The sequence below is a fragment of the Monodelphis domestica genome, chromosome 1 (genome assembly GCF_027887165.1).
Source record: "Monodelphis domestica isolate mMonDom1 chromosome 1, mMonDom1.pri, whole genome shotgun sequence".
Taxonomy (NCBI): Eukaryota; Metazoa; Chordata; class Mammalia; order Didelphimorphia; family Didelphidae; genus Monodelphis; species Monodelphis domestica.
The window spans coordinates 418,377,330-418,401,903 of NC_077227.1; the positions used below are offsets into that span (position 1 = coordinate 418,377,330).

At 38.1% G+C, this 24,574-nt stretch overlaps 1 protein-coding gene across 2 annotated transcripts in view; it reads right to left on the bottom strand.

Annotated features, from left to right (window-relative positions):
* BRINP1 (BMP/retinoic acid inducible neural specific 1) overlaps positions 1-24,574 on the bottom strand; it is a 175,607-nt gene that overhangs the window by 26,703 nt on the left and 124,330 nt on the right. The gene's annotated exons all lie outside the window — the stretch shown is intronic.

A 24,574-nucleotide genomic window follows, 5' to 3' on the forward strand; every position in this document is an offset into this window, starting at 1 on the left:
TTTCAATTTTATATGGCATTTTAAGATTTACAAAACATTTTTCACATATTATCACATTTCACCAAAACAACCCTGTGAGATACTTTACATTTTACATGAGGAAATTAATGTTGAAAGAATCAAATAAACAGTGCAAAGTAACACAACTAGTAATTATTCGTGGCATGATTCAAATTTAGATTTTCCTGATTCCAAGTCCAGTACTTACTCCAGTAGGCCAAACATTAAATTCCACAAGCATGGCTATCAAGACATGACAATAACTTCACAGATTGATGCTAGATAGATATTTCACATTATTAGGAAGTCTTGCTCAGTATAAGTCTGAAGCAACAATCAAGCACCTCATTTAACTTAGTTCATGTTGGAAAAGATTCTTTCTGTAGCCCAAGACATTTTGCCCAAGAAGATACACAATAACTACTGTGGTGGCCCTCCTCTCTATCTCTACTGAACCTCACATTTTGCTGCATAGGGCAAAAGTATAAAGTATAGGAAAGTCTATGCTCACTTATCAAAGACCAGAGAAGATGAATCTCTTGGGGCCAAGGCTTCTTGAGGTCCCAATGTATTATGCTGAATAGCATGTTAGAAAAATATATGATAATAATAAATATTTGTTAAGCTTATACTAGGTTTGGATCACTGTACCAGTTGAAGGAAGGTGCACAAAGTTTAAATAAGACATATTATCTGCTTTCATAATACTTAGAGATTAATGGAGGGATAAGGAATCTACTCAGTTTGTATAACATATGATGCTATGTGATAAATGTATTGGACTTGTATGAAATAAAATATAATTTAGGAAGTGCCAAGGGGAAAGTGTTTTTTTTTAATTATTTTTAAAATTGATCCACTTTGTCAGAGAAACATTCATGAATGAGGTGGCATTTAATTTGGGCTTTAAAACTAGGATAGGAATTAAGAAAGGAGAAGACATTTCAGGCATAGGCATTCAGGCATTAAGGACTAGAGGTGGGGCAGCACATGGTGTGTTTGGAAAAAGAAAATAGAGAATCAAGAGACTGTAAAGCCAGAGAAAGAATATTGACCATCAAAAGCTGAGACTATGAAGATGACCCAACAGTTTCCTAAAAACTTGATCAATTAAGTCCTTATTAAGCATATACTCTATGAACATAACATCATTGGGTGCTGAAGGAGATACACAAATTTAATAAAATATAATCCCTACCCTCAGGGGCACAATCTATTAGGAGGGTGAGGTAGAAATACAGATGAGCATAGGGATAGAAACTGTACCTGTGAGGGAACAGGGGAGGAACCTCCCTCTTTCTAATAGAGTTCCTCAGGGCACCAAGGTCAAGTAACTTTCCAAGGTCATTCAGGGAGAATGTGTTCAAGGTGAGATATTAGGTCAATCTGGCTTCAAAACCAACTCTCTAAGCTCAATGTCATTCTGCCTCCCATCTTCATGGTGAGTAGAGAAGATAAGATTGAAAACAAATTGCCACATGTGGTCTGAGGGAGAAGGTCACTGGAATCTGAGGATATTTAACAACATTCCAGGGATAATTGAATCCTCAAGTGACTTATCTAGCTTCTGCCAGCAGATTTGGTTAGATTCTCTTCGTCTCCTCCTACCCTTTCTTTCTCTTCTACCAATATAGCTCCTTCACACTTACCTCTTTCCTAATTCTCTTGTTTGGAGTTTGTGATGATCCACATTGTCCATCATATACCCTCTGTCCAGCCTTTTGAGTTTAGCAGTGAGAAGCAATAAAATCCAACCAAACCAGGGACTGGAATCTGGCTTAGTCAGTAAACTACCTGAAGAAAACTTCCCTGAGTAGAAGACTGAGGATTCCCTCTGGCTTTCAATATTCCCTGCCTTCAATTCTGAGACAATTTAGCCCTAGCCCCATCCTCTTCTCTCCATCTAGTTACTTATTATATTTATTTTTATCTTTGTCCATTCCAGCAAAATACTATGAAAAAATTTCATCTTTTCACTCTGCCTTTATATAATAATCATTTTTCAAATAAAGTACTCCCCACTCTGTGATATCTCAAAGAAGCAGGCAATGAAATGGTTATTCTCCCCATTTTTTCAGATGGGAAAACTAAGGATCATTAGCAGGGGTGTCAGCCCAAGTCTCCCAATTAAAAGACTAAGGCTCTTTCTGTTTCACCATGCAACTGCACTGTTTCCGTGTGCTTGCTCATCATTTTCTTTATCTTCTGTGTGTGGGGAGAATATTTTCTATTCTTGGTTTCAGCCCAAAAGGAACTTGGGGAGCAAGTTTTTAGAAAAATGCGTCAAATCATCTTAGTTTGGCAAGGATTCAAAAAGCTGTATTACTTTCTATGTTTAATATAACTGGAAGGGGAAAAAAAGAGATGGAGAAGGCTTGGCATTGGGGAATTTTTTTTTTCCTTCTGAGCAGTTGTAACACAAACAGGCTTCTCTTAAAAACGGAAACTCCGTTCGTGCCTCCGTGTCTCTTAGGCAGAATCTCTTGGGCAATTTTGAAGGAGAATAATGAAGACAGAGGCAATTAGGAAGTACTTTTCTGCAAAATGTCATTACTGCTGAAAGTTACATAACTATTTTGTTAGCAGTGAAGATTCACAAATAGCCATGGCCAGAGGCTTCCATCGGTCACCTGTGTTCAACAAAGAAGTCCAGTTCTGGCCTTATATATTGGCACCTCTTTCCCATTTCACCCATTTCAATGGGAGCCATAAATATCTTGGGGCAGGATTTGGCCCATAGAACAACTACTGTACAGACGTACAGCTGCTGTCTATGTGGATATTTTGCTCCACATAACTCCCAAGGAATTAACCATGTACATATTCATATAATCCCATATATGCCTATGTCAGTAATAATGACTCAGATTTATGGAACAATAACTCATATGCACATAATGATTCCTCATGTATCTGGTACTTTAAGGTTTACTCTCTTCATAATAATTCATACGTTTGGTGGTTTCACAGATTGGGGGAGGGGGGATATCCTCCTAGAAAGAGCAAGGGACTTGCCCAAGGTCACAGAGCTAACAGGTAGTTGGCACAGATCTTATGCCCACACGAGTTATAAGAATGTTTTAAAAAAGGCAAGGGCACTCCTTTGTGAAGGTAATCAATTCCACTGCACAATTGGTAGAACTTACAAAAATTCTGATTTTCATTTCAAAACTAACTCACCCACACCAAACATATGGAAAATATTTTTTCCCTCCCAGACTACTTAGAATTTTAAATGTGATGCCTTCAATATGCAGGATGTGTGGGCAATGGGGGATGTGTGAACATAAAGATGAAGACCATCATTTTCTGCTTCTCTCTCCCTTGGTAGTTCAAATGGTGATTGTTCAGCTTGATAACATGGAAACTTAGTACATCTAGTCCCTCTGTCCCTGACCCTGGAAAAATATGTATCACCTCCCTTCTGATTGCTCCATTTAGATGAAAGAAATGGTGAGGAAAAGGAAGAGGATATGCATTTATGTTGCACCTACTATGTATCAGTTACTGTATGAAGCACTTTACACATAGGATCATTTGATCCTCAAAATATTCCTGTGGGGTAGATACTATTATCCCTATTTTACAGTTGAGAAAACTGAGGCAAATGGAACTTAAAAGTGATTTTTCCAGGGTCAAATAGCTAGTAAGTATTTAAGTTTGGATTTGAACTCAGGTCTTCCATATCCAAGCCCAGATACATTCTCTAGCTGCCTCTAACCCCTTACAGAAAAGGCATCTATCTCCATTAAGAGGATAAGGATAGAAATGCCTTTTAAAAATTGCTTATCCTACCTACTTTACAGATAATGATTTCATTTGATCTTTATAGTAACCCTAGGAGATAAGTGCTATTACTACCATCCCCATTTTATAGATGAGGTAAGTGGCTTGCTCAGGATCATACAGCTGGAAAGTTTTTGATGTAGGAACTGTACTCATGTTTCCCTGTCCTGAAGTCCAGTGTTTTGTGTCCTGTGTGGCCAGCCTCCTAAATAATGATATTCCTAATAAATAAATAAATGAGGGGATTTGTCTGGGTGATTCCAAATTCACCTTCTAGTACCAACATTCTAAGAAGAGCCTGAAGAAAAGTTCAGAGCCAAGAATGGTCATGGTATACTCCAGGCACTTTAAAGGCAGGGGCCATTTCAGATCATAGGATTTAGACCTGGAAGGATCTTTACAGATCAAGCCAAATCCTTTGGAAACTAAGGAACTAAGGTCCTTCAGAGGTGAAGTGACTTGCCAAGCTAGATAAATAGTGAAGAACCAAGTCAGCATTCCAACCTACATCTTCTGACTTCATACTTATGGCAGTCACTTACCCATAGAACACAACTTCTTCATCATATACCCTAAGCACCTAAACTGGCACTATAGTCCCTTTAGGGATTCAATAAATTCTTCTTGACTAAATGGATATTTTACTGACCTATTTCATTAGTAGCTAAATGCATGCTCTTTTCTGGTGTCAAGGAGGAAGAAAAAGGCACCAACAGAGAGAGAGAGAGAGAGAGAGAGAGAGAGAGAGAGAGAGAGAGAGAGAGAGAGAGAGAGAGAGAGAGAGAGAGAGAGAGAGAGAATAAAAAGGTCCTTTTGCGATAGAAGATAAATATTTTTCTCTCCTGTTAAGAGCACCAGAATGCAACCCTCTGTAGACATCGTCAAGCCCTATAGGACTCCCAGCTGTTGTCTTGTACCTGGTAAGTTCTGCCTGTCAGATTCTGTCGGTTTCTGAAATGCATGAGGCAGAGGGAATAATAACTCCGAGTGAACTGCCTGCAAGCCTCCCGGCCTGATCTCCTTCTTCACAAAAAGCCCAGGGATTTCAGACTGGCAGATAAAGGACTTTATGGCTGGAACAGCAGCGCTGAACCCCAGTGTAATGAAGGCACGCAGGTCAATTACCCATCTGTTTGTGTTTCTATTGCGCTGAATTACAGTATCCATCGCTGACAGCTCATTGGAGTGGAATGGAAATAAGACAATAATTCACCGGGTGAAACTGTGCAGAAAGGGCGAAAAGGCTGTGATCTCATTCAGAAGTTCAGTCCTGTCTCCGTGACGGGTCATTTACGCTCTGGGAAAGGGAGAGAGGCAGCCACAGGGCTTTTGCAATCTCATGAGACCACTTGTTTGCCTTCCTTAGTGAAGGGAGTAGGAAATGGGGTTTGGTTAAGGTCCAAATCACAGAACCACAGAATGTCAGAGGTAGAAGGAATAGGAATCCCCTCTCTAACATCCCTAACAAATGGTTTTCTAGTTCTGCTTAAAGACCTCCAGAGAGAGGGAAGCTGCTGCTTCCTGAGGCATCCCATGCCACTTGTGTACAGAATTTTTATTTTTTTCATATATACATATATATGTAATTTTTATATTTATAAATGTGTGGAAGGAAATACATTTATATATGTTTTACATAATATTAATAGCTAACATTTATACAATGCTTCCTATATGCCTGGCACCATACTAAGTGCTTTTAATTATTATCTCACTTGATCCTCACAACAACCAAGGGAGATAGGGGCTATTATTATTACTATTTTATAGATGAGGAAACTTAGGCAAATGGAGGTTAAGTGACACAGGTATTGTGCATATGAGATTGGATTTGAACTCAGGACTTCCTAACTTCAGACTTTTATAATCACTGGGCCAATATTAGGATCATAAGGACCATAGATTAAGAGGTGAAAGTGATGTTCAAGGTCAGTCATCTAGTTTAATTCACTCGTTTTACATTTGAGGAAGCTGAGGACCAGTGAGTTGTCCAAAGTCACACAAATAGTAACAGACAGAGTTGTAATTTGAACTCAAGTTCTTTAAATTCAAAACCTGTTCTCTTCCAAAAATCCTATTCAGAACAACTACCACTCTAGCTGCCACTATAGATCTGTTGCTTAGGTCCTAGAAAAAAAGCTAATGCCTATCCTACATGCCATCTTTTCAGACACTTTTTTGCCCTAAAGGACTTAATACATTGTTTTAGTCTAGTCCTTGCTGCACTTCTGATCTTAGATTGATACTAAGACAGAGGGTAAAAAAAAAATGGGTACATAATTTAGACATAAATGGTGATATAAGCAAATAAGAGGAGCATGGAAAGTTTTACTTGTTGGATCTATGAATGAGGAAATAATTTATAACCAAATAGGAGGATGAGATCATAATGGGTTGATAACATGAAATTTAAAAAAAATTGCACAAACATAACCATTATAGCCAATATTTGAAGGAAAACAGGACAGCAAATTTATCTGAGAAAGATTTCATTTCTCAAATACATGGAGCGCTAAATGAAATTTGTAAAAAAATATGTCATTTCCCATTTCATAAATGGTCAAAGGATATGGACATGCAGTTTTCAGAAGAAGAAATCAGAGCTATCTAAAGTCATAGGAAAACATTTTCTAGATCACTATTGATTAGAGAAATGCAATTTAGAACAATTCTTAAGTACTACCTCACACCTATCAGATTAGCTAATATGACAGAAATAGCAAATAGCATGTTGAGAGGGATATGGGAAAACTGGGTTGTTAATGTATCACTGATGGAGTTGTGAAATGATCCAATTATTTTGGAGAGCAAATTGGAGCCATTCCCTGGGGTTATTTTAACTGTGCATATCCTTTAATCCAGAAATGCCACTATATTGTCGGTACCCCAAATATATCAAAGGAAAAGGACTCATACATCCAACATTTTTAATAGCAACTCTTTTTGTAGTGGCAAAAAATTTGGAAATTGGGGAGATGGCCATCAATTGGGGAATGGCTACACAAGTTGTGGTAAATAATTGCGATGAAATATTATTGTGCTATATGAATGACAAGCAAGATGTTTCTGAAAAACCTAGGAAGACCTATATGAAGTTATGCTAAGTGAAATAAGTAGAACCAGGAGATCATTGTTTACAAAAGTGATAAAATTGTAAGATGATCAGTTGTAAATGACTGAGCTTACTCTTAGCAATTCAATGATCTAGGACAATTCCAATGGACTTATAAGAAAAAAAAATGCTATCTGCCTCAAGAGAAAGAATTGGTGGTGTCTGCATGCATATTGATGCATAATTTGTTTCACTTTCTTTTTTTCTTGCTCTTTTGGCAAAATGGATAATTATATAAATATTTTTTGCATGATTTCACATGTATAATTGATATCACATTTATTGATTTGGTGAGGGAGGGCTAAAAGAAGAAAGGGAATTCAGAACTCAAATTTTTAAAAGAAAAGAAAACAAAAACAAATACATAAAAAATTGAAAATGTCTTAAAAGATGAAAAGAAAAAAAGAGAATGGTCAGGTCCCTTTCAGCTCTAAGATGATATTTTAACATTCTATATTTTAATGGCCTTCTGGAATTTAAGTCATGCTCTAAAATTAGAATCAACATTGTCACTGTCATATCCCTGGCCCAACCCAGGCTTCTATATAGATTTGGTTTAGAAACTCCTCATCATATGATTCTCTAGGATGGCATAATTTGCCAAAATTGCATTTCTATCCCACAGGAGTATAAGGTCCATTTCTCCCGCCACTTCTTCAATCCAGTTCTGTCTCAAATCTTTATTAGGAGAATTGTCTTGGTTTCCTCATCTGTAAAATGAGCTAGAGAAGGAAACCGTAAACCACTCTTGTATCTTTGCTAAGAAAATCCCAGATAAGGCCACAAAGCATTGATCATGACTGAAAAATGATTGAAAAACAAAAAGGAATGGAATAATGAAGAATATGCCCCTACTGAATGCTGCCAGGGGGTAAATCACTAACTGATACTTCTAGATACTCCTACTGCTACCATTTTTCAGCAACCACTCCTCTTAAAGCTGACATCATCCATCCTTATCTCCCTGTTTAGAGATCATCTTTGCCACTTTCTAAACTTCTGATCATTCTCCTTTTTTATCTCAAAGACTTCAATACTAGGCATATGGTCCTCTCAAAAAATCCAATCTCAGCCTCAGGCACATATCATCATCTTCATAATGATAATATCACATCACCAAGAAAAATAAAAACAACAACAGCTATCACATGTAACATTTTAGAGTTTTCAAAGCACTTTACATATATTATTTCATTTGACATATTGGTTTCTCTTCAAACACTCTGGTTTTCCAGTTTATCAATCTTCTCGACTGCCAAGATTTCCATCTTTCTTCTATTTTAGCCTACTACACTATACCTTTTGACAAATGAAAAATGTTTAGTTTCTATTTTCCTGAAATATTGAAATCCTACTCTCTGATCACCTCCTTCTATCCTTTGTTTTGGTCTCACAACTAATATCTTTTGTCCTTTTGGAGATTTCTGGTTGCTTGTCTTGGTTCCTTCCTATTCTCCCAGTCACCAATGCAGTGGCCTCATTTTTCTCTCTTCACAGTCATAAGCTTATAGTTAAATGGTTTAAAAATACCTGATCCTCCAGGATAGCTGTTCCAAATCTCCTCTTTCCTTTTCAATTCCTGGATACTTCCCACCTCATCCTCTCACTTAGTAGATAATCTCATATCCTACCCCACTTAGAAAAGCAAGGAATTTTCTTAGCCCTTTTAGTTCCCAGGTTTAAAACTGTGAGACCTTTGTCTCTTTCTTCTTTCTCACACTCCTATCCAAATTCTTCTAATTCTCCATCTACAATACCTCCTCACTCCTACTGCCAAAAACCAAGCTTGGACTCTTTTATCACCTCTTTTCTAGATTATTAAAATTTCCAGTTGGTTCTTTTGTCACATATTTCCACACTGTTCAGTCCACTCTTCACACACTGTCTTTAAAAGAGAAGGAAGGAAAATCTAATACACTAGTCACTCTCCCTGCTCAAAAAAATTTTCAGTGGCTCCTTATTGATTTTTGGTCAATTTAAAACAGCATAGTTTTGGCATTTAAGGCTCTCCATAATATAGATCAAGCATACCTGTCCAGTTTTATGTCTTCTTAGTCTCCTTAACATACTCTATATTCCAGGCAAACTGAATTACTAGTTATTTCCTGAATTCTCCTTCACACACAGAACCCTATATGTAGTTAGTTACAAAAGCCTAGAAAATACTGTCCTTATCTCTGTGTTCTCTTCAATTGTGGAAGAGGCATGCATGCAAAGAACAGAAGCTGGAGATTGATCAGCTGTCAATCAAAGGAAAATTCCATGTGGAATGTGTCCGGGAAACAGTTGGAGGCAAGAGCCAACTGCTGACTGGACTTGGCTGAAGGGCTTTGGGGCTGATGGTGGTGACCTGGAAGGAAGAAGCTGGGTTTATCTCTGGGACTTGGGATAATCAAGTTGGAGACTGAAGAAGGGAGAAGGGGAAACTGAAGGGAAAAAGAGGGGAGGAAATGAGATTGGAAGAGGGGAGGAAAGGAGATTTAGAGGGAGGAGGGTAGGCAAAAAGAAAATAACTACCTGATCCATTAGTTATCTAGTATACCATCAAATATACCCTCCAAATATCATCTATAACACCTTCAGCCTCAATTCAGGTGGCACCTCCTCTGTAAACCCTTCCCTTATTATCATAATTAATAGTATTTCCCTCCTCAATGATTCCTAATTATTTTGACCTAGTCTTTACCCTTTTCATATTATCCCTTGAATTATACTTACCTATGTATCGCCTGCAGAACTAATGTAATATCCTTGAGAAGAGTGATTTTCCTTTTTTTTCTAATCTTTTCGTCCTGAGTGCTGTTTATCAAGCTAAAGTTGCTCCCATGCTTATATTCTATGTCCTATGTCCCAACATTCAATGTTCTAAGGTCATTTCTAACTCTAATATTTTAGGAATCTATAGGCATAAGTATTCTCGAAGGCATTTTTTAGTTCCAACCTATCAATCTATGGATCTGAATATTTCAAGTTGAAGGTCCCTTAAAAGCTTTAAAGAGGTTGTTTCAGATAAGGAAGCAGTACTTTGCCTAGTACCCAGGAGAGCAAACATTTGCCATTCATTATCCATAGAAGTTGTGCAGACTGAGAAAATTAATAGGATCAAGATGGTTTTTAGATGAGTTCATGAATGAACTTTCAGTGGCCACTTAGTGGTTAAAGATGAGTCCATAGGGTTTAATGTGAGCATTTTAACAAAAGGACTGATGATACCAGTGTATCTTGGATGTCTAAGGTGCTTACACAATGTACTTCTCTGCCTTCCCCACTTAATGTACAGGGGAGATAAGGTTAATGTGAATGACAATGGTGACCTTCAGGGGTAAAAATATTCTGAGACTAATGGAATTGTGTGCCATTTCCATGTTTATGAAGTTCAAAATTCCTTTATCTGATCATAATATTTTATCATTTCATCTTTTCCTTACCCCTCTGATCCTTAATCCTCTTCTTCACTCAAATCCTCCCAAAGGTAGTTCTTTCTTAGGCTGCACTGACTATGCTTTTCTCCCTTTCCTATCTCAACCTTTTAGTGCATTATTTCAATTCTATATGATCTTCTACACTCAAATTCCTTGGACCCTTCCTTGTCCCATTGTCAAGCATACCAAGTCAAATCCCAATCTTGGATTATTTCTGCCACCAATCTCCTTTGCTCATATCCACTGCTACTGAACAGAGTTGGAAGAAATCATAAAGTCATACTAACTGATTCCATTACAAATTTCTTATCTACAAGTTCCCTTACCACAGGATCTCATCCCCTCACCTTGTCAGTTAAGGACATCTGAAAAAAAAGTCATTTGCGGGAAGAATCCTTCCCCCACCTCCCCTTTTCCTCCATCTCACATTATTCAGGCATTTCCCTCCACCTTCCTATTTATTACCCCATCTTACATAAAGAGATGACCCTTCTCCTTGCCAAAGCAAAATTCACAATATACACCCTTCCTGTCTCCTCTAAAAGATTATCACTTCTATCACTTTCAATCTCTTAATCTCTCCCTACATACTGACTCCTTCCTCATGTCCCTTCCCATTTAAAAAAACAAAAAACAAAATAAAACCTGACAAAAGTTGACCATTCTTGCTAGCTACCATCATATAGTTCTCCTACACTTTTCATCTAAATTTGGGAAAAGCTATATATACACTAGTTTTTTTCACTTCCTCTCTTCTCACTTGCTTCCAATTTTTTTTTTTTTGTAACATGAATTTGGCCTCATCTTTCAATTCAACCTGTTCTCCAAAGTTATCAGTGATCTCTTAAATGCTAAATCTAATGAACTTTTCTTAATTCTTCTCCTTTTTGACTTATCTATATAGCCTTAGGCTACGTCAATCACCTTCTCCTTCCAGTAAGCTCTCTCTTCTCTTGTTTTGTGTGTGTGTGTGTGTGTGTGTGTGTGTGTGTGTCTGTGTCTGTGTCTGTGTCTGTGTCTGTGTCTGTGTCTGTGATATTTTGCTCTCACTTGTTTCTCCTCTCACCTTTCTGATTATTCTTTCTTATCTTTATCTGGTCTTCTAGAAAAGGTATCCAGAATACCTCCACTACCAAGTAAGAATGCTCCAAATATTTGGCTTGTTCTCCCTTTTCTTCTATACTATCTCTCCAGATGATCTCATCAGCTCCAATCAGTTTAGTTATTGTCTTCATGTAAATTATTTCCTTAATATCCAGCCCTAGCAATAGACACATAAAGAGTTGCATAGCAGGTCTCTTCACTGACAGAGCAGTATTTTTTGTTTGTTTTTTCACACTACTTCAGCACATCTTCCCATAAAAAAAATTTAAATAACTTTTATCTTCTGTCTTACTATTAATTCTAAAAAAAAGAGAGCAAGGGCTAGGCAATTAGGGTTAAGTGCTTGCCCAGGATCACACAGCTAGGAAACATATGAGGGCAAATATGAACCGGGGTCCTCCTGATTACCCTATCCACTGTGCCACCTAGCCATCCCCTTCCCCACTCCTGTTCATCCCCACCATTAACTTTCCATAGAGGGCTGACTAGACTTCCATCTCTGAAAACTTTGACCTATCATTGGAATCTCTTCCCTTCCTTCTATGCATCAGTGGAATGAATAATAGCACCTAGAACAGCCTATGTATGTCTATGGGACTCACAGCCTTCTTGGTAAAGTAGATAAGGGATAATTTATTCTCCTACTTGGATTAATAATTCACGCTCTCCTGGTTGAGGGAAACTTACATTTGTGTGTTTGATTTCATACTACCTTTCCCTTAATCAAGTCTAACCAGATCCTATACCCAAAGAATCCTTTTTTTTTTTAAATCCAGATCTTTAGAATCATAGAATGTCAAATTTGGAAGGGATCACAGGAAATAATTTATGAAACTATAGGTGGAAGGAATCTCACAGTATGAAATGTCAAATCTAATATAACATGTTAGAATCTAGAACATTAATGTAATACCCAAATGTGACTTCAGAATGTAATATGTTAAAATTGGAAAGACCTTAGAGATATGGAAAGACATTAGAATTATGATGTGGCAAGGTCATTGAACAAAGGCTTAAATTTTGTTCTGCCACTTAATATCTGTGTGATTTAGATATGCCACTTAGCCTCTTCATGCTTCATTTTTGTAAAATATAAAATGGAAGTACTTAAGAGTTGACTTATCGAGACTTCCGGTTAAGATGGCGGCTTAGAGAAAGCTAAAGCTCAGATCTCCGGAAAACCCTTCCCGACCAATCTCAAACGATAAGCTCCTAAGGCGCCGAAATTCAAAACGATCAACAGCACAGACCCTGGGAACCCTCCTCCTGGACCTGGACCCGGTTCAAAAGGTACGGCTCCCCTTAAAAGCCAGAACCCGAGATCACTCGGACCTCAGGGGTAGGAGCGCAGAGTCCAAGGCTCCCGGAAGCCGCAGCCCGGCCGGCTCAGAGAGCAGGGTCCTCGGAAACAACAACCCTCAGGGCCTTCTACAGTCCCGGTGAAAGTTACTGCCTGGGGCTTCTGCTGCAGAGAGCTGGTCAAAACAACAGCAACCCTCAGGGCGGGCAAGACAGCCTCACGGGCTGGATCCTGCTATCCAAGTCTCAGTGAAAGTCTGTGCTCTCGGAGCTTGGGGAAGCGGCAGCCCATCCCCCCGCAGGCCGACGAAACAGCCTCACGGCCAGGGATTCTGAAGGCAACTTCCGGAAAGCGAGCCGGGGGGGGAGAGTGTGGCCTCGTGGTCCGACCCTTCCATTCCAGTTCCAGTGAGGCATATTCAGTTTAACCCAGGGAAAGCCCATAGAACTATCTGCCCAGGACTGCCTCTGAACACCAGAAAGAGACAAGAAAAACTAATCCTCCACATTCAGAGATGACAAACTCCACAGAACCACAGAAGCCCCAAAATACCAAGAAAAATAAGAAGAAAGGGGCGACTTTGGACACATTCTATGGAGCCAAAATACAAAATACAGAGCAGACAGAAGATAATATAAAAGAAAATGCTCCAAAACCTTCCAAAGGAAATGGAAACTCTCCACAAACCTATGAAGAATTTGAATCAGAAATGACCAAAAAGATGGAAGCCTTCTGGGAGGAAAAGTTGGAAATAATGCAAAAGAAATTCACGCATCTACAAAACCAGTTTGACCAAACTGTAAAAGAAAACCAGGCTTTAAAGGCCAGAATCAGGCAGCTGGAAGACAACGATCGTGTAAAAGAGCAAGAATCAATAAAGCAAAGCCAAAATACCAAGAAATTAGAAGAGAACATAAAATATCTCACCGACAAGGTGATAGATCTGGAAAATAGGGGGAGAAGGGATAATTTAAGAATAATTGGACTCCCAGATAAGCCAGAAATAAACACCAAACTGGACATGGTGATACAAGATATAATCAAAGAAAATTGCCCAGAGATTCTAGAACAAGGGGGCAATACAGCCACTGACAGAGCTCACAGAACACCTTCTACACTAAACCCCCAAAAGACAACTCCCAGGAATGTAATTGCCAAATTCCAAAGCTATCAAACAAAAGAAAAAATCCTACAGGAAGCCAGAAAAAGACAATTTAGATATAAAGGAATGCCAATCAGGGTCACCCAAGACCTTGCAAGTTCTACTCTGAATGATCGTAAGGCATGGAACATGATCTTCAGAAAGGCAAGAGAGCTGGGTCTCCAACCAAGAATCAGCTACCCAGCAAAACTGACTATATACTTCCAAGGGAAAGTATGGGCATTCAACAAAATAGAAGACTTCCAACTTTTTGCAAAGAAAAGAACAGAGCTCTGTGGAAAGTTTGATACCGAAAATCAAAGAGCAAGGAATACCTGAAAAGGTAAATATTAAGGAAAGGGGAAAATGTTATCTTCTTCTTTTACTCAAACTCTCTTCTATAAGGACTACATTTATATCAACCTATATATACTAACATGTGGGGAAAATGTAATGTATAAATAGGGGGTAAAGAAAGACCAAATAGAATAATCATTCTCACACAAAGATTCACATGGGAAGGGGAGGGGAAGAAAACTCCTATAAGAAGGAGAGGAAGAGAGGAGGGGGGGTTACTTAAACCTCAATCTCAGGGAAATCAGCTCTGAGAGGGAAAAACCTCCAGATCCATTGGGATCTTGAATTCTATCTTACCCAACAAGGGTAAGGAGAAGGGAAAACCAAGGGGGGGAGGGGGAGAGGGAGAACAAAAAGGGAGGGTAAGAGAGGGGGGAGGGGGAGGGAACAAAAAGGGAGGGACTAAAAAGGGAAACATCAAGGGAGGGGACAAGGGGGACTGTTTCAAAGTAAATCACTGGACTAAAAGGTAGAGCCGAAGAAGAAAAGGTTAGAATTAGGGAAGGCAATCAAAATGCCAGGGAGTCCACAAATGACAATCATAACTTTGAACGTGAATGGGATGAACTCACCCATAAAACGTAGACGAATAGCAGAATGGATTAGAATCCAAAACCCTACCATATGTTGTCTTCAAGAAACACACATGAGGCGGGTTGACACCCACAAGGTCAGAATTAAAGGATGGAGTAAGACCTTCTGGGCTTCAACTGATAGAAAGAAGGCAGGAGTGGTAATCATGATATCTGATAAAGCCAATGCAAAAATAGACCTGATCAAAAGGGATAGGGAAGGTAATTATATTTTGTTAAAAGGGACTATAGACAATGAGGAAATATCATTAATCAATATGTATGCACCAAATAATATAGCACCCAAATTTCTAATGGAGAAACTAGGAGAATTGAAGGAAGAAATAGACAATAAAACCATACTAGTGGGAGACTTAAACCAACCATTATCAAATTTAGATAAATCAAATCAAAAAATAAATAAGAAAGAGGTAAAAGAAGTGAATGAAATCTTAGAAAAATTAGAATTAATAGACATATGGAGAAAAATAAATAGGGATAAAAAGGAATACACCTTCTTCTCAGCACCACATGGCACATTCACAAAAATTGACCATACATTAGGTCACAGAAACATAGCACACAAATGCAGAAAAGCAGAAATAATGAATGCAGCCTTCTCAGATCACAAGGCAATAAAAATAATGATTAGTAATGGTACATGGAAAACCAAATCTAAAACCAATTGGAAATTAAACAATATGATACTCCAAAACCGTTTAGTTAAAGAAGAAATCATAGAAACAATTAATAATTTCATCGAGGAAAATGACAATGGCGAAACATCCTTCCAAACCTTTTGGGATGCAGCCAAAGCGGTAATCAGAGGTAAATTCATATCCCTGAATGCTTATATTAACAAACAAGGGAGAGCAGAGATCAATCAATTGGAAATGCAAATGAAAAAACTGGAAAGCGATCAAATTAAAAACCCCCAGCAGAAAACCAAATTAGAAATCCTAAAAATTAAGGGAGAAATTAATAAAATCGAAAGTGATAGAACTATTGATTTAATAAATGAGACAAGAAGCTGGTACTTTGAAAAAACAAACAAAATAGACAAGGTACTGGTCAATCTAGTTAAAAAAAGGAAGGAAGAAAAGCAAATTCACAGCATTAAAGATGAAAAGGGGGACAGCACCTCCAATGAGGAGGAAATTAAGGCAATCATTAGAAATTACTTTGCCCAATTATATGGCAATAAATACACCAATTTAGGAGAAATGGATGAATATATACAAAAATACAAACTGCCTAGACTAACAGAAGAGGAAATAGAATTCCTAAATAATCCCATATCAGAAATTGAAATCCAACAAGTCATCAAAGAACTTCCAAAGAAAAAGTCCCCAGGGCCTGATGGATTCACCTGTGAATTCTATCAAACATTCAGAGAACAGTTAATCCCAATACTATACAAACTATTTGACATAATAAGCAAAGAGGGAGTTCTACCAAACTCCTTTTACGACACAAACATGGTACTGATTCCAAAACCAGGCAGGTCAAAAACAGAGAAAGAAAACTATAGGCCAATCTCCCTAATGAATATAGATGCAAAAATCTTAAATAGGATACTAGCAAAAAGACTCCAGCAAGTGATCAGAAGGATCATTCACCATGATCAAGTAGGATTCATACCAGGGATGCAGGGCTGGTTCAACATTAGGAAAACCATCCACATAATTGACCACATCAACAAGCAAACTAGCAAGAATCACATGATTATTTCAATAGATGCAGAAAAAGCCTTTGATAAAATACAACACCCATTCCTATTAAAAACACTAGAAAGCATAGGAATAGAAGGGTCATTCCTAAAAATAATAAACAGTATATATCTAAAACCAACAGCTAATATCATCTGCAATGGGGATAAACTAGATGCATTCCCAATAAGATCAGGAGTGAAACAAGGATGCCCATTATCACCTCTATTATTTGACATTGTACTAGAAACACTAGCAGTAGCAATTAGAGAAGATAAAGGAATTGAAGGCATCAAAATAGGCAAGGAGGAGACCAAGTTATCACTCTTTGCGGATGACATGATGGTCTACTTAAAGAATCCTAGAGATTCAACCAAAAAGCTAATTGAAATAATCAACAACTTTAGCAAAGTTGCAGGATACAAAATAAACCCACATAAATCATCAGCTTTTCTATATATCTCCAACACAGCTCAGCAGCAAGAACTAGAAAGAGAAATCCCATTCAAAATCACCTTAGACAAAATAAAATACCTAGGAATCTACCTCCCAAGACAAACACAGGAACTATATGAACACAACTACAAAACACTCGCCACACAACTAAAACTAGACTTGAACAAATGGAAAAACATTAACTGCTCATGGATAGGACGAGCCAATATAATAAAAATGACCATCCTACCCAAACTTATTTATCTATTTAGTGCCATACCCATTGAACTACCAAAATACTTCTTCACTGATTTAGAAAAAACCATAACAAAGTTCATTTGGAAGAACAAAAGATCAAGGATATCCAGGGAAATAATGAAAAAAAACACATATGATGGGGGCCTTGCAGTCCCTGACCTAAAACTATATTACAAAGCAGCAGTCATCAAAACAATTTGGTACTGGCTAAGAAATAGAAAGGAAGATCAGTGGAATAGACTGGGGGAAAGCGACCTCAGCAAGACAGTATACGATAAACCCAAAGATCCCAGCTTTTGGGACAAAAATCCACTATTTCATAAAAACTGCTGGGAAAATTGGAAGACAGTGTGGGAGAGACTAGGAATAGATCAACACCTCACACCCTACACCAAGATAAATTCAAAATGGGTGAGTGACTTAAACATAAAGAAGGAAACCATAAGTAAATTGGGTAAACACAGAATAGTATACATGTCAGACCTTTGGGAGGGGAAAGGCTTTAAAACCAAGCAAGATATAGAAAGAATCACAAAATGTAAAATAAATAATTTTGACTACATCAAACTAAAAAGCTTTTGTACAAACAAAACCAATATAACTAAAATCAGAAGGGAAACAACAAATTGGGAAAAAATCTTCATAGAAACCTCTGACAAAGGTTTAATTACTCATATTTATAAAGAGCTAAATCAATTGTACACAAAATCAAGCCATTCTCCAATTGATAAATGGGCAAGGGAAATGGATAGGCAGTTCTCAGATAAAGAAATCAAAACTATTAACAAGCACATGAAGAAGTGTTCTACATCTCTTATAATCAGAGAGATGCAAATCAAAACAACTCTGAGGTATCACCTCACACCTAGCAGATTGGCTAACATAACAGCAAAGGAAAGTAATGAATGCTGGAGGGGATGTGGCAAAGTAGGGACATTAATTCATTGCTGGTGGAGCTGTGAACTGATCCAACCATTCTGGAGGGCAATTTGGAACTATGCCCAAAGGGCGACAAAAGAATATCTACCCTTTGATCCAGCCATAGCACTGCTGGGTCTGTACCCCAAAGAGATAATGGACACAAAGACTTGTACAAAAATATTCATAGCTGCGCTCTTTGTGGTGGCCCAAAACTGGAAAATGAGGGGATGCCCATCAATTGGGGAATGGCTGAACAAACTGTGGTATATGTTGGTGATGGAGTACTATTGCGCTAAAAGGAATAATAAAGTGGAGAAGTTCCATGGAGACTGGAACAACCTCCAGGAAGTGATGCAGAGCGAGAGGAGCAGAACCAGGAGAACATTGTACACAGAGACAAACACACTGTGGTATCATCGAACGTAATGGACTTCTCCATTAGTGGTGGTGTAATGTCCCTGAACAACTTGCAGGGACCCAGGAGAAAAAAACACCATTCATAAGCAAAGGATAAACTATGGGAGTGGAAACACCGAGAAAAAGCAACTGCCTGAATACAAAGATTGAGGGGACATGACAGAGGATAGACTCTAAATGAACACTCTAATGCAAATACTATCAACAAAGCAATGGGTTCAAATCAAGAAAACATCTAATGCCCAGTGGACTTACGCGTCGGCTATGGGGGGTTGGGGGGGGGAGGAAAAGAAAATGATCTATGTCTTTAACGAATAATGCTTGGAAATGACCAAATAAAATATATTTAAAAACATTAAAAAAAAAAAAAAAGAGTTGACTTATCTGGTTTCTTCCATCTCTAAATCAATGAGAATCTTTGGTCATTGCTGAGACAGCTAGGTGGTCTAGTGGATAGAGTGATGGACTTGGAGACACTTGCTATGTGAAATTTAACAATTCATTTAACCTCTCTTAGCCTCCATTTCCTCATCTGAAAAATGAGACTAACAATAACACATTATCTTTCAGTGTTATTTTAAGGATCAAATGAGATAACATATGGATAGTGATTTGCAAACTTTAAGGTACTATAAAAATGCTAGTCATTACACTTCCTAGCTGTGTGACCCTGGGCAAGTCACTTAACCCCCATTGCCTAGCCCTTACTCTTCTGCCTTGGAGCCAATACACAATATTGATTCCAAGTGGAAGGTAAAGGTTTAAAAAAAAATGCTAGTTGCTAATATCATCTAATCCAGAGGTTCTTAACCTGGGTTCATGGCCTCCTTGCGTGGAGGTTTAAAAACTTGCACAGGAAAAGAAAAGATAAATCTTTATTTTCATTAATCTCTAACTAAAATATAGTATGTCTTAAGACATACTTTTTAATGATCCAAGAAGGGGTTCATAGACTTGACCAGACTGCCCAAGCTACCCCAAAAAAGTAAAGAAAAAACACCTAATTTAGTTCAAATTCATCATCTTTCAGATGAATAAACAGTCAAAGAGTATTTTGCCTACATTTAGGCAGCTAAGGTCAGAATCTAGGTTTGCTAACTTTCAGGTCAATGCCATTTCCCTTCTACTTTGCAAGTTATTTTTGTCTAATTGACTTAAATCTCCAAGCTTCCCCACCTTCCTGGGAGCTCCCTCTCTCTCCTACAGGGTAGATGCCTTATAGGGAATACAGGGCTCTTGGCTCATAAAACAAAACCAATATTTGGACGCAGTCGGCTGGTTGGAAGCCAGCAATTGCCTTTGTCATGAAGATGCTGCTCGTATATTGAACAGGCCTCCCAGCCAGAGCAACACGAAGGCAGAAACATGGATTCCTGTCAGTGCCTCCTGATCCACTGCTAATCAGATGAAGGAAGCCTCAGTCACAATCTATTACCTAAAGACCTGCGACTTATTCTTAATGAGGTCTGGCCAAAAGGCTAGAGAGGAAAGAAGGAATTTGTCAAAATTATTCAGAGCCATCTTCCATACTGAAAAAGATAACATAAGGAATAGCATTAAAGGTCACTTGCTTTATTAAGACAAGATTTTGGGGGGTTAATTCTTCCCTTTCCAGGTTCCTTGGATGTATGCCTCCAACTATACAATTATATGTGAATTTATCTTTCTGAGGTCACTATTTTCATTCTATTGTTACCTTCTTGTTTACCTTCTCAGTTCAGAGCTTCATCATTCTCTTGTAGCAAGACAGGCAGTCAGCCAATAAACATTCATTTAGTACCTATTATATACCAGAAGCAGGGTTAAGGGGTGGGTATGAAAAGGTTAAAGATGGTTCCTGATCTCAAAGAACTAGGTCTAATGGGGGAGATAACATGTATGCTACTACAAACAACTATCTGAAGAATAAATTGGAGATAATTAGCACCAGAATCAAGGAGAATTGAGAAATATTTCTTGTAGATGGTGGGATTTTAATTGGGACTTGAAAAAAGCAAGGGAAGTCAGGTGATGGAAGTGAAGAGGGAGAGAATTTCAGGCATGGACAGCAGCCAGAGAAAATGTCCAGTGTCAAGAGATGAGTTTCTTGTGAGAGGAATAGCAGGGATTCTGTGTACCACATGGTGAGTAAGATAGAAGAAGACTGGAAAGTTGGGGGGGGGGGTTAATGCCAAACAGAGGAATTTATAGTTGATTCCAGAAATGATAGGAAGCTACTAGACTTTACTGGGTAGGGGGGTGATATGGCCAGATGGAAGATCCCTATGACAGCTGAGTGGAGGATAAACCAAAATAGGAAACACTTGTTGCAGCAGACAACTAAGCTAAGCCTCTTCATGACCCCCATGTCTAGAGGAAACTGCCTCTCACTGCCACTTCCAAGAATTCCTGGCTTCTTTTAAAGCACAGCTCAGCTGCCACCTCCTACACCAGGTCTTTCCTAATATTGAAATTACATTGTAGTGCTTTGTATATACTGTGCATATCCAGATTGGTGGGGTTGCTGCAGCTTCTCTGTCCCTTTTTAGATTGAACAGAATTCTTGGAAGATCAGAGACACTTTTGTCTTTACATCTGCAGTGCCAAGCACAGTGCCTCACACACAGTGAGAATTTAATAAATGTTTATTGAATGAGGTGAATTAATTTTATAGATGAGGAAACTGAGGCTTGGGAAGGTAATATGATTTACCAATGATCAAAACATCTAACAAGTACAAGAGCTGGTATTCTAGCAGTTTCTCCCAGTCCAGTACTGTTTCCAGGAGAAAATGAAGAGAATGAGCTGACTTTTCCACATTCACTTTTATCCCTTCTATACCCAAGAGGACCAGCAACTCTCACCTCTGGACACAATCTGAGAGATTAATTCAATTATGCTTTTAATCAAGCAAGTGGCCTATGTCTAGTGAACTCCTACCACATGAGCAGCACTTCCTGGGACTGAAGTAAGATAGAAAAATACCTGATATCTCCAGCTAGGCAGACAAGAGATACACACAGACACACACACATGGAGATAACTAACAAAAATAATATAAGAATGCAACAAATGTGTGGAAAAAACATCAAGAGCTGGAGATTATTAGAAGGCAACATTTGTGTGACCAATTAGGTGTTGTAATGGATAGAGCAGTGGGTCTGGAGTCAGGAAGACTCATCTTTTTTAAGTTTAAATCCAATCTCAGATAGGAGCTGTATTTCTCTAGAAAAGTCTCTTAACTGCTTGCTTCAGTTTCTTACCTTTAATATAAATGGGAAAAGGATATGGGAAACCACTCAAGCATCTTTGTCAAGAAAGACTCATATGGGACCATAATTGAAACAAATAAACAACAAAATAATATCTATATTGGCAAAAGTACTCAGAGAAGACTTCCTAGAATAGGGAAGATTTGAACTGGGACTTGAGGGATAGCTTGAATTTTGTTGAATAGCAAATACATGTGTGTGTGTGGGGGGGGGGGGGTTAAGAAACAAAGTTTCAGGGGTTAAGGAATAGATAATAAATAAAGCAACTGGGTTGAAGGAAAAGTTTCTTGTAGGAATTAGAATAAGTTTTATAATTATACAAGATCTTGAGGATCATCTAGTCTACCTCCTTAATTGTCATAGATAAATAATCTGAAACTCAGAGTAGGGAAGGAGCTATTTAACCTTATAAAGCACAGTGACTGTACTGAATGTATATTGTTATTGTTGTTCAGTTGTTTCAGTTGTGTGTGATTATTTGTGACCCTATTTAGGGTTTTCTTGGCAAAGATACTAGAGTGGTTCACATTTCCTTCTTCAGCTCATTTCACAGATGAGAAAACTGAGGAAGCATGATTAAGTGACTTTCCCAGGGTTATATAGCTAGTAAGTGTCTGAGGCCAGCTTTGAATTCAGGAAGATGAGTTCTCCTCACTTCAAGCCTGGAACTCAATCCACTGTGTCAATGAGCTGCCCATTGTATGTAAATCACTCTATATTGTATAAGGGGATTGAGTTAGATTATATCTAAGGTCCTTTCTAGCTCTTTGCAGTACATGACTTGTTCAAGGTCCATCAGGAAGCAGCAAAGTCAGGACTAGAAAATAGTAAACCTGGCTCTCCCCATCTCCCAACCCTATAAGATATACCCAAACATTTTTGACAGCCTCCCAAGATCAGAGTTCTTTGTACTAAACCATGACAAAAATCTGCAGAAATGTGTTTTAAGTTGGGGAAAAAGACTCAGTCCTAAAGAAGAACTTTGGGCTGGGAAAGATTGTTAAATTCTGGGATGAATTATTGAAGGAAGTTGTGAAATCGCTTTCTCTAGAGGTCTTTGAAAACACAATAGATCCTCATCTGACCAGATGGTTTGAGTGCAGTACTGCCTGGAGGTGGGAATATAGATTTGATGATGTCTCAAGGTCCCTTTCAGCCCTACCAATCTATACTTCTACTTTTCTCTCTGTTCTTCTGCCCCGCTTACGGTTCCCTTCTTTTCAGTTTGATCTTTTATCCTAATTTCCTTTTATTCTTGAGTCATTAGAATTAAAAAGGACCTTGGAATATGATAGTAAGAGCTAAAATGAATCATGAAATATGAAATGTTATAGAAGGAGAGAGTCGAAAAGAATTACACAAATTTTCAAATGAACCTATACAGATGAGGAAACTGAACCAGGACAGAACTTGCCCAATGCCACACAGTTCATTAGTGGTGAAGCTAGAGAAAAAGCCCAGGTTTCCTAACTCCCAAGTTAGGCTTCCCCTCCCCAAAATGTTCTAACATTCTTTAAGTTTCTATTCTTTGCCATCTGTGGATTTTTTTTTCTTTTACAAAAATGAGATCTGTGTTTTCATTCATAGATCTTTCCCAAAACCAGGCAAAACTTTCAATCTCTTTGTGCATCAATTTCCCAAAAAGTAAGACTGGAAAGATAACATCTGCTCTCAGGCTCCCTCCTCAGATGGACATAGGATTCAATTACATAATGTCTATAGAGGAACTATTAGGTTCCTTGGAGAGAAATCGGTAAAAAATACAGAATTATCATTGAGTGATTGTTATTATTACTGCTTCTGCCCCAGCTGCTCTGACTATTAACTTCCTCTTATTGCTTTAATGTTACTTTTTCTCCCATCACTACTTTCTTTTCTTCACCTCACTGTCTTTTCCTCTTTCTTGACTCTGTTCCTCAATGGACTTCCATGTTGCAGACAACTGGGTGAATATTCATTATAGGAACTAATAGCCATTGTTACCTATCCTTGTCTTCATGATTAGTCATCATCAACACCATCATCAACAACAACCAAAACCAATAGAGAAACCTTAATTTTGCACTCATGAGGTCATAGATATTAAGAGAGATATTTCAAAACCATTTTGTGAAAAACTTGTATGCACATCATTATCCTCAGTGCTGCAGAAGGTACAAAGATAAGCTCCTGTCCTCAAAGGGTTTATAGTCCAATAGAAGAGATAAGGAAAGTGCATAGTTATGAAAAATAGAACACATTAAATGCATTTAAAAAAACAAACTCTAAGCAATAATTCAGAGGAGGGAGAGGTCATCATTGATTGAGTGGATAAAAAAAAATCTTCATGGAGAGCAAAGTCTTCAAGTATTTTTCATATGATTGGATATTCAAGAAGGGATGCCAGTTGTCTCAGGAAATTGTGACATGAGCAGAGTAAAAGAGGTAGGAAAACTTGATTTGTGATGGCAAAGAACTGAAAACTGAAGGAATGTCCAACAATTAGGAAATGGCTGAACAAGTTGTAATGGAATATGATTGTGCCATTAGAAATCACAAACAAGATGATCACACAAAATTCTGGAAAGATTTACATGAAGTGATAAAAAGTGAAATGAGCAGAATCAGGAGAGTGTTGTACACAATACCAGCAATAAAATACAATAATCAGTTGTGAATGACTTGACCATTATTAGCAATGCAAGGATCCAGGACAACTCCAAGCTACTCATGACAAAAAAAAAAAAGGCTACTCACTACCAAACAAGGAACTAATGGAGTATGCTGTTAAAAGAGAAAGAGGGGGTCCC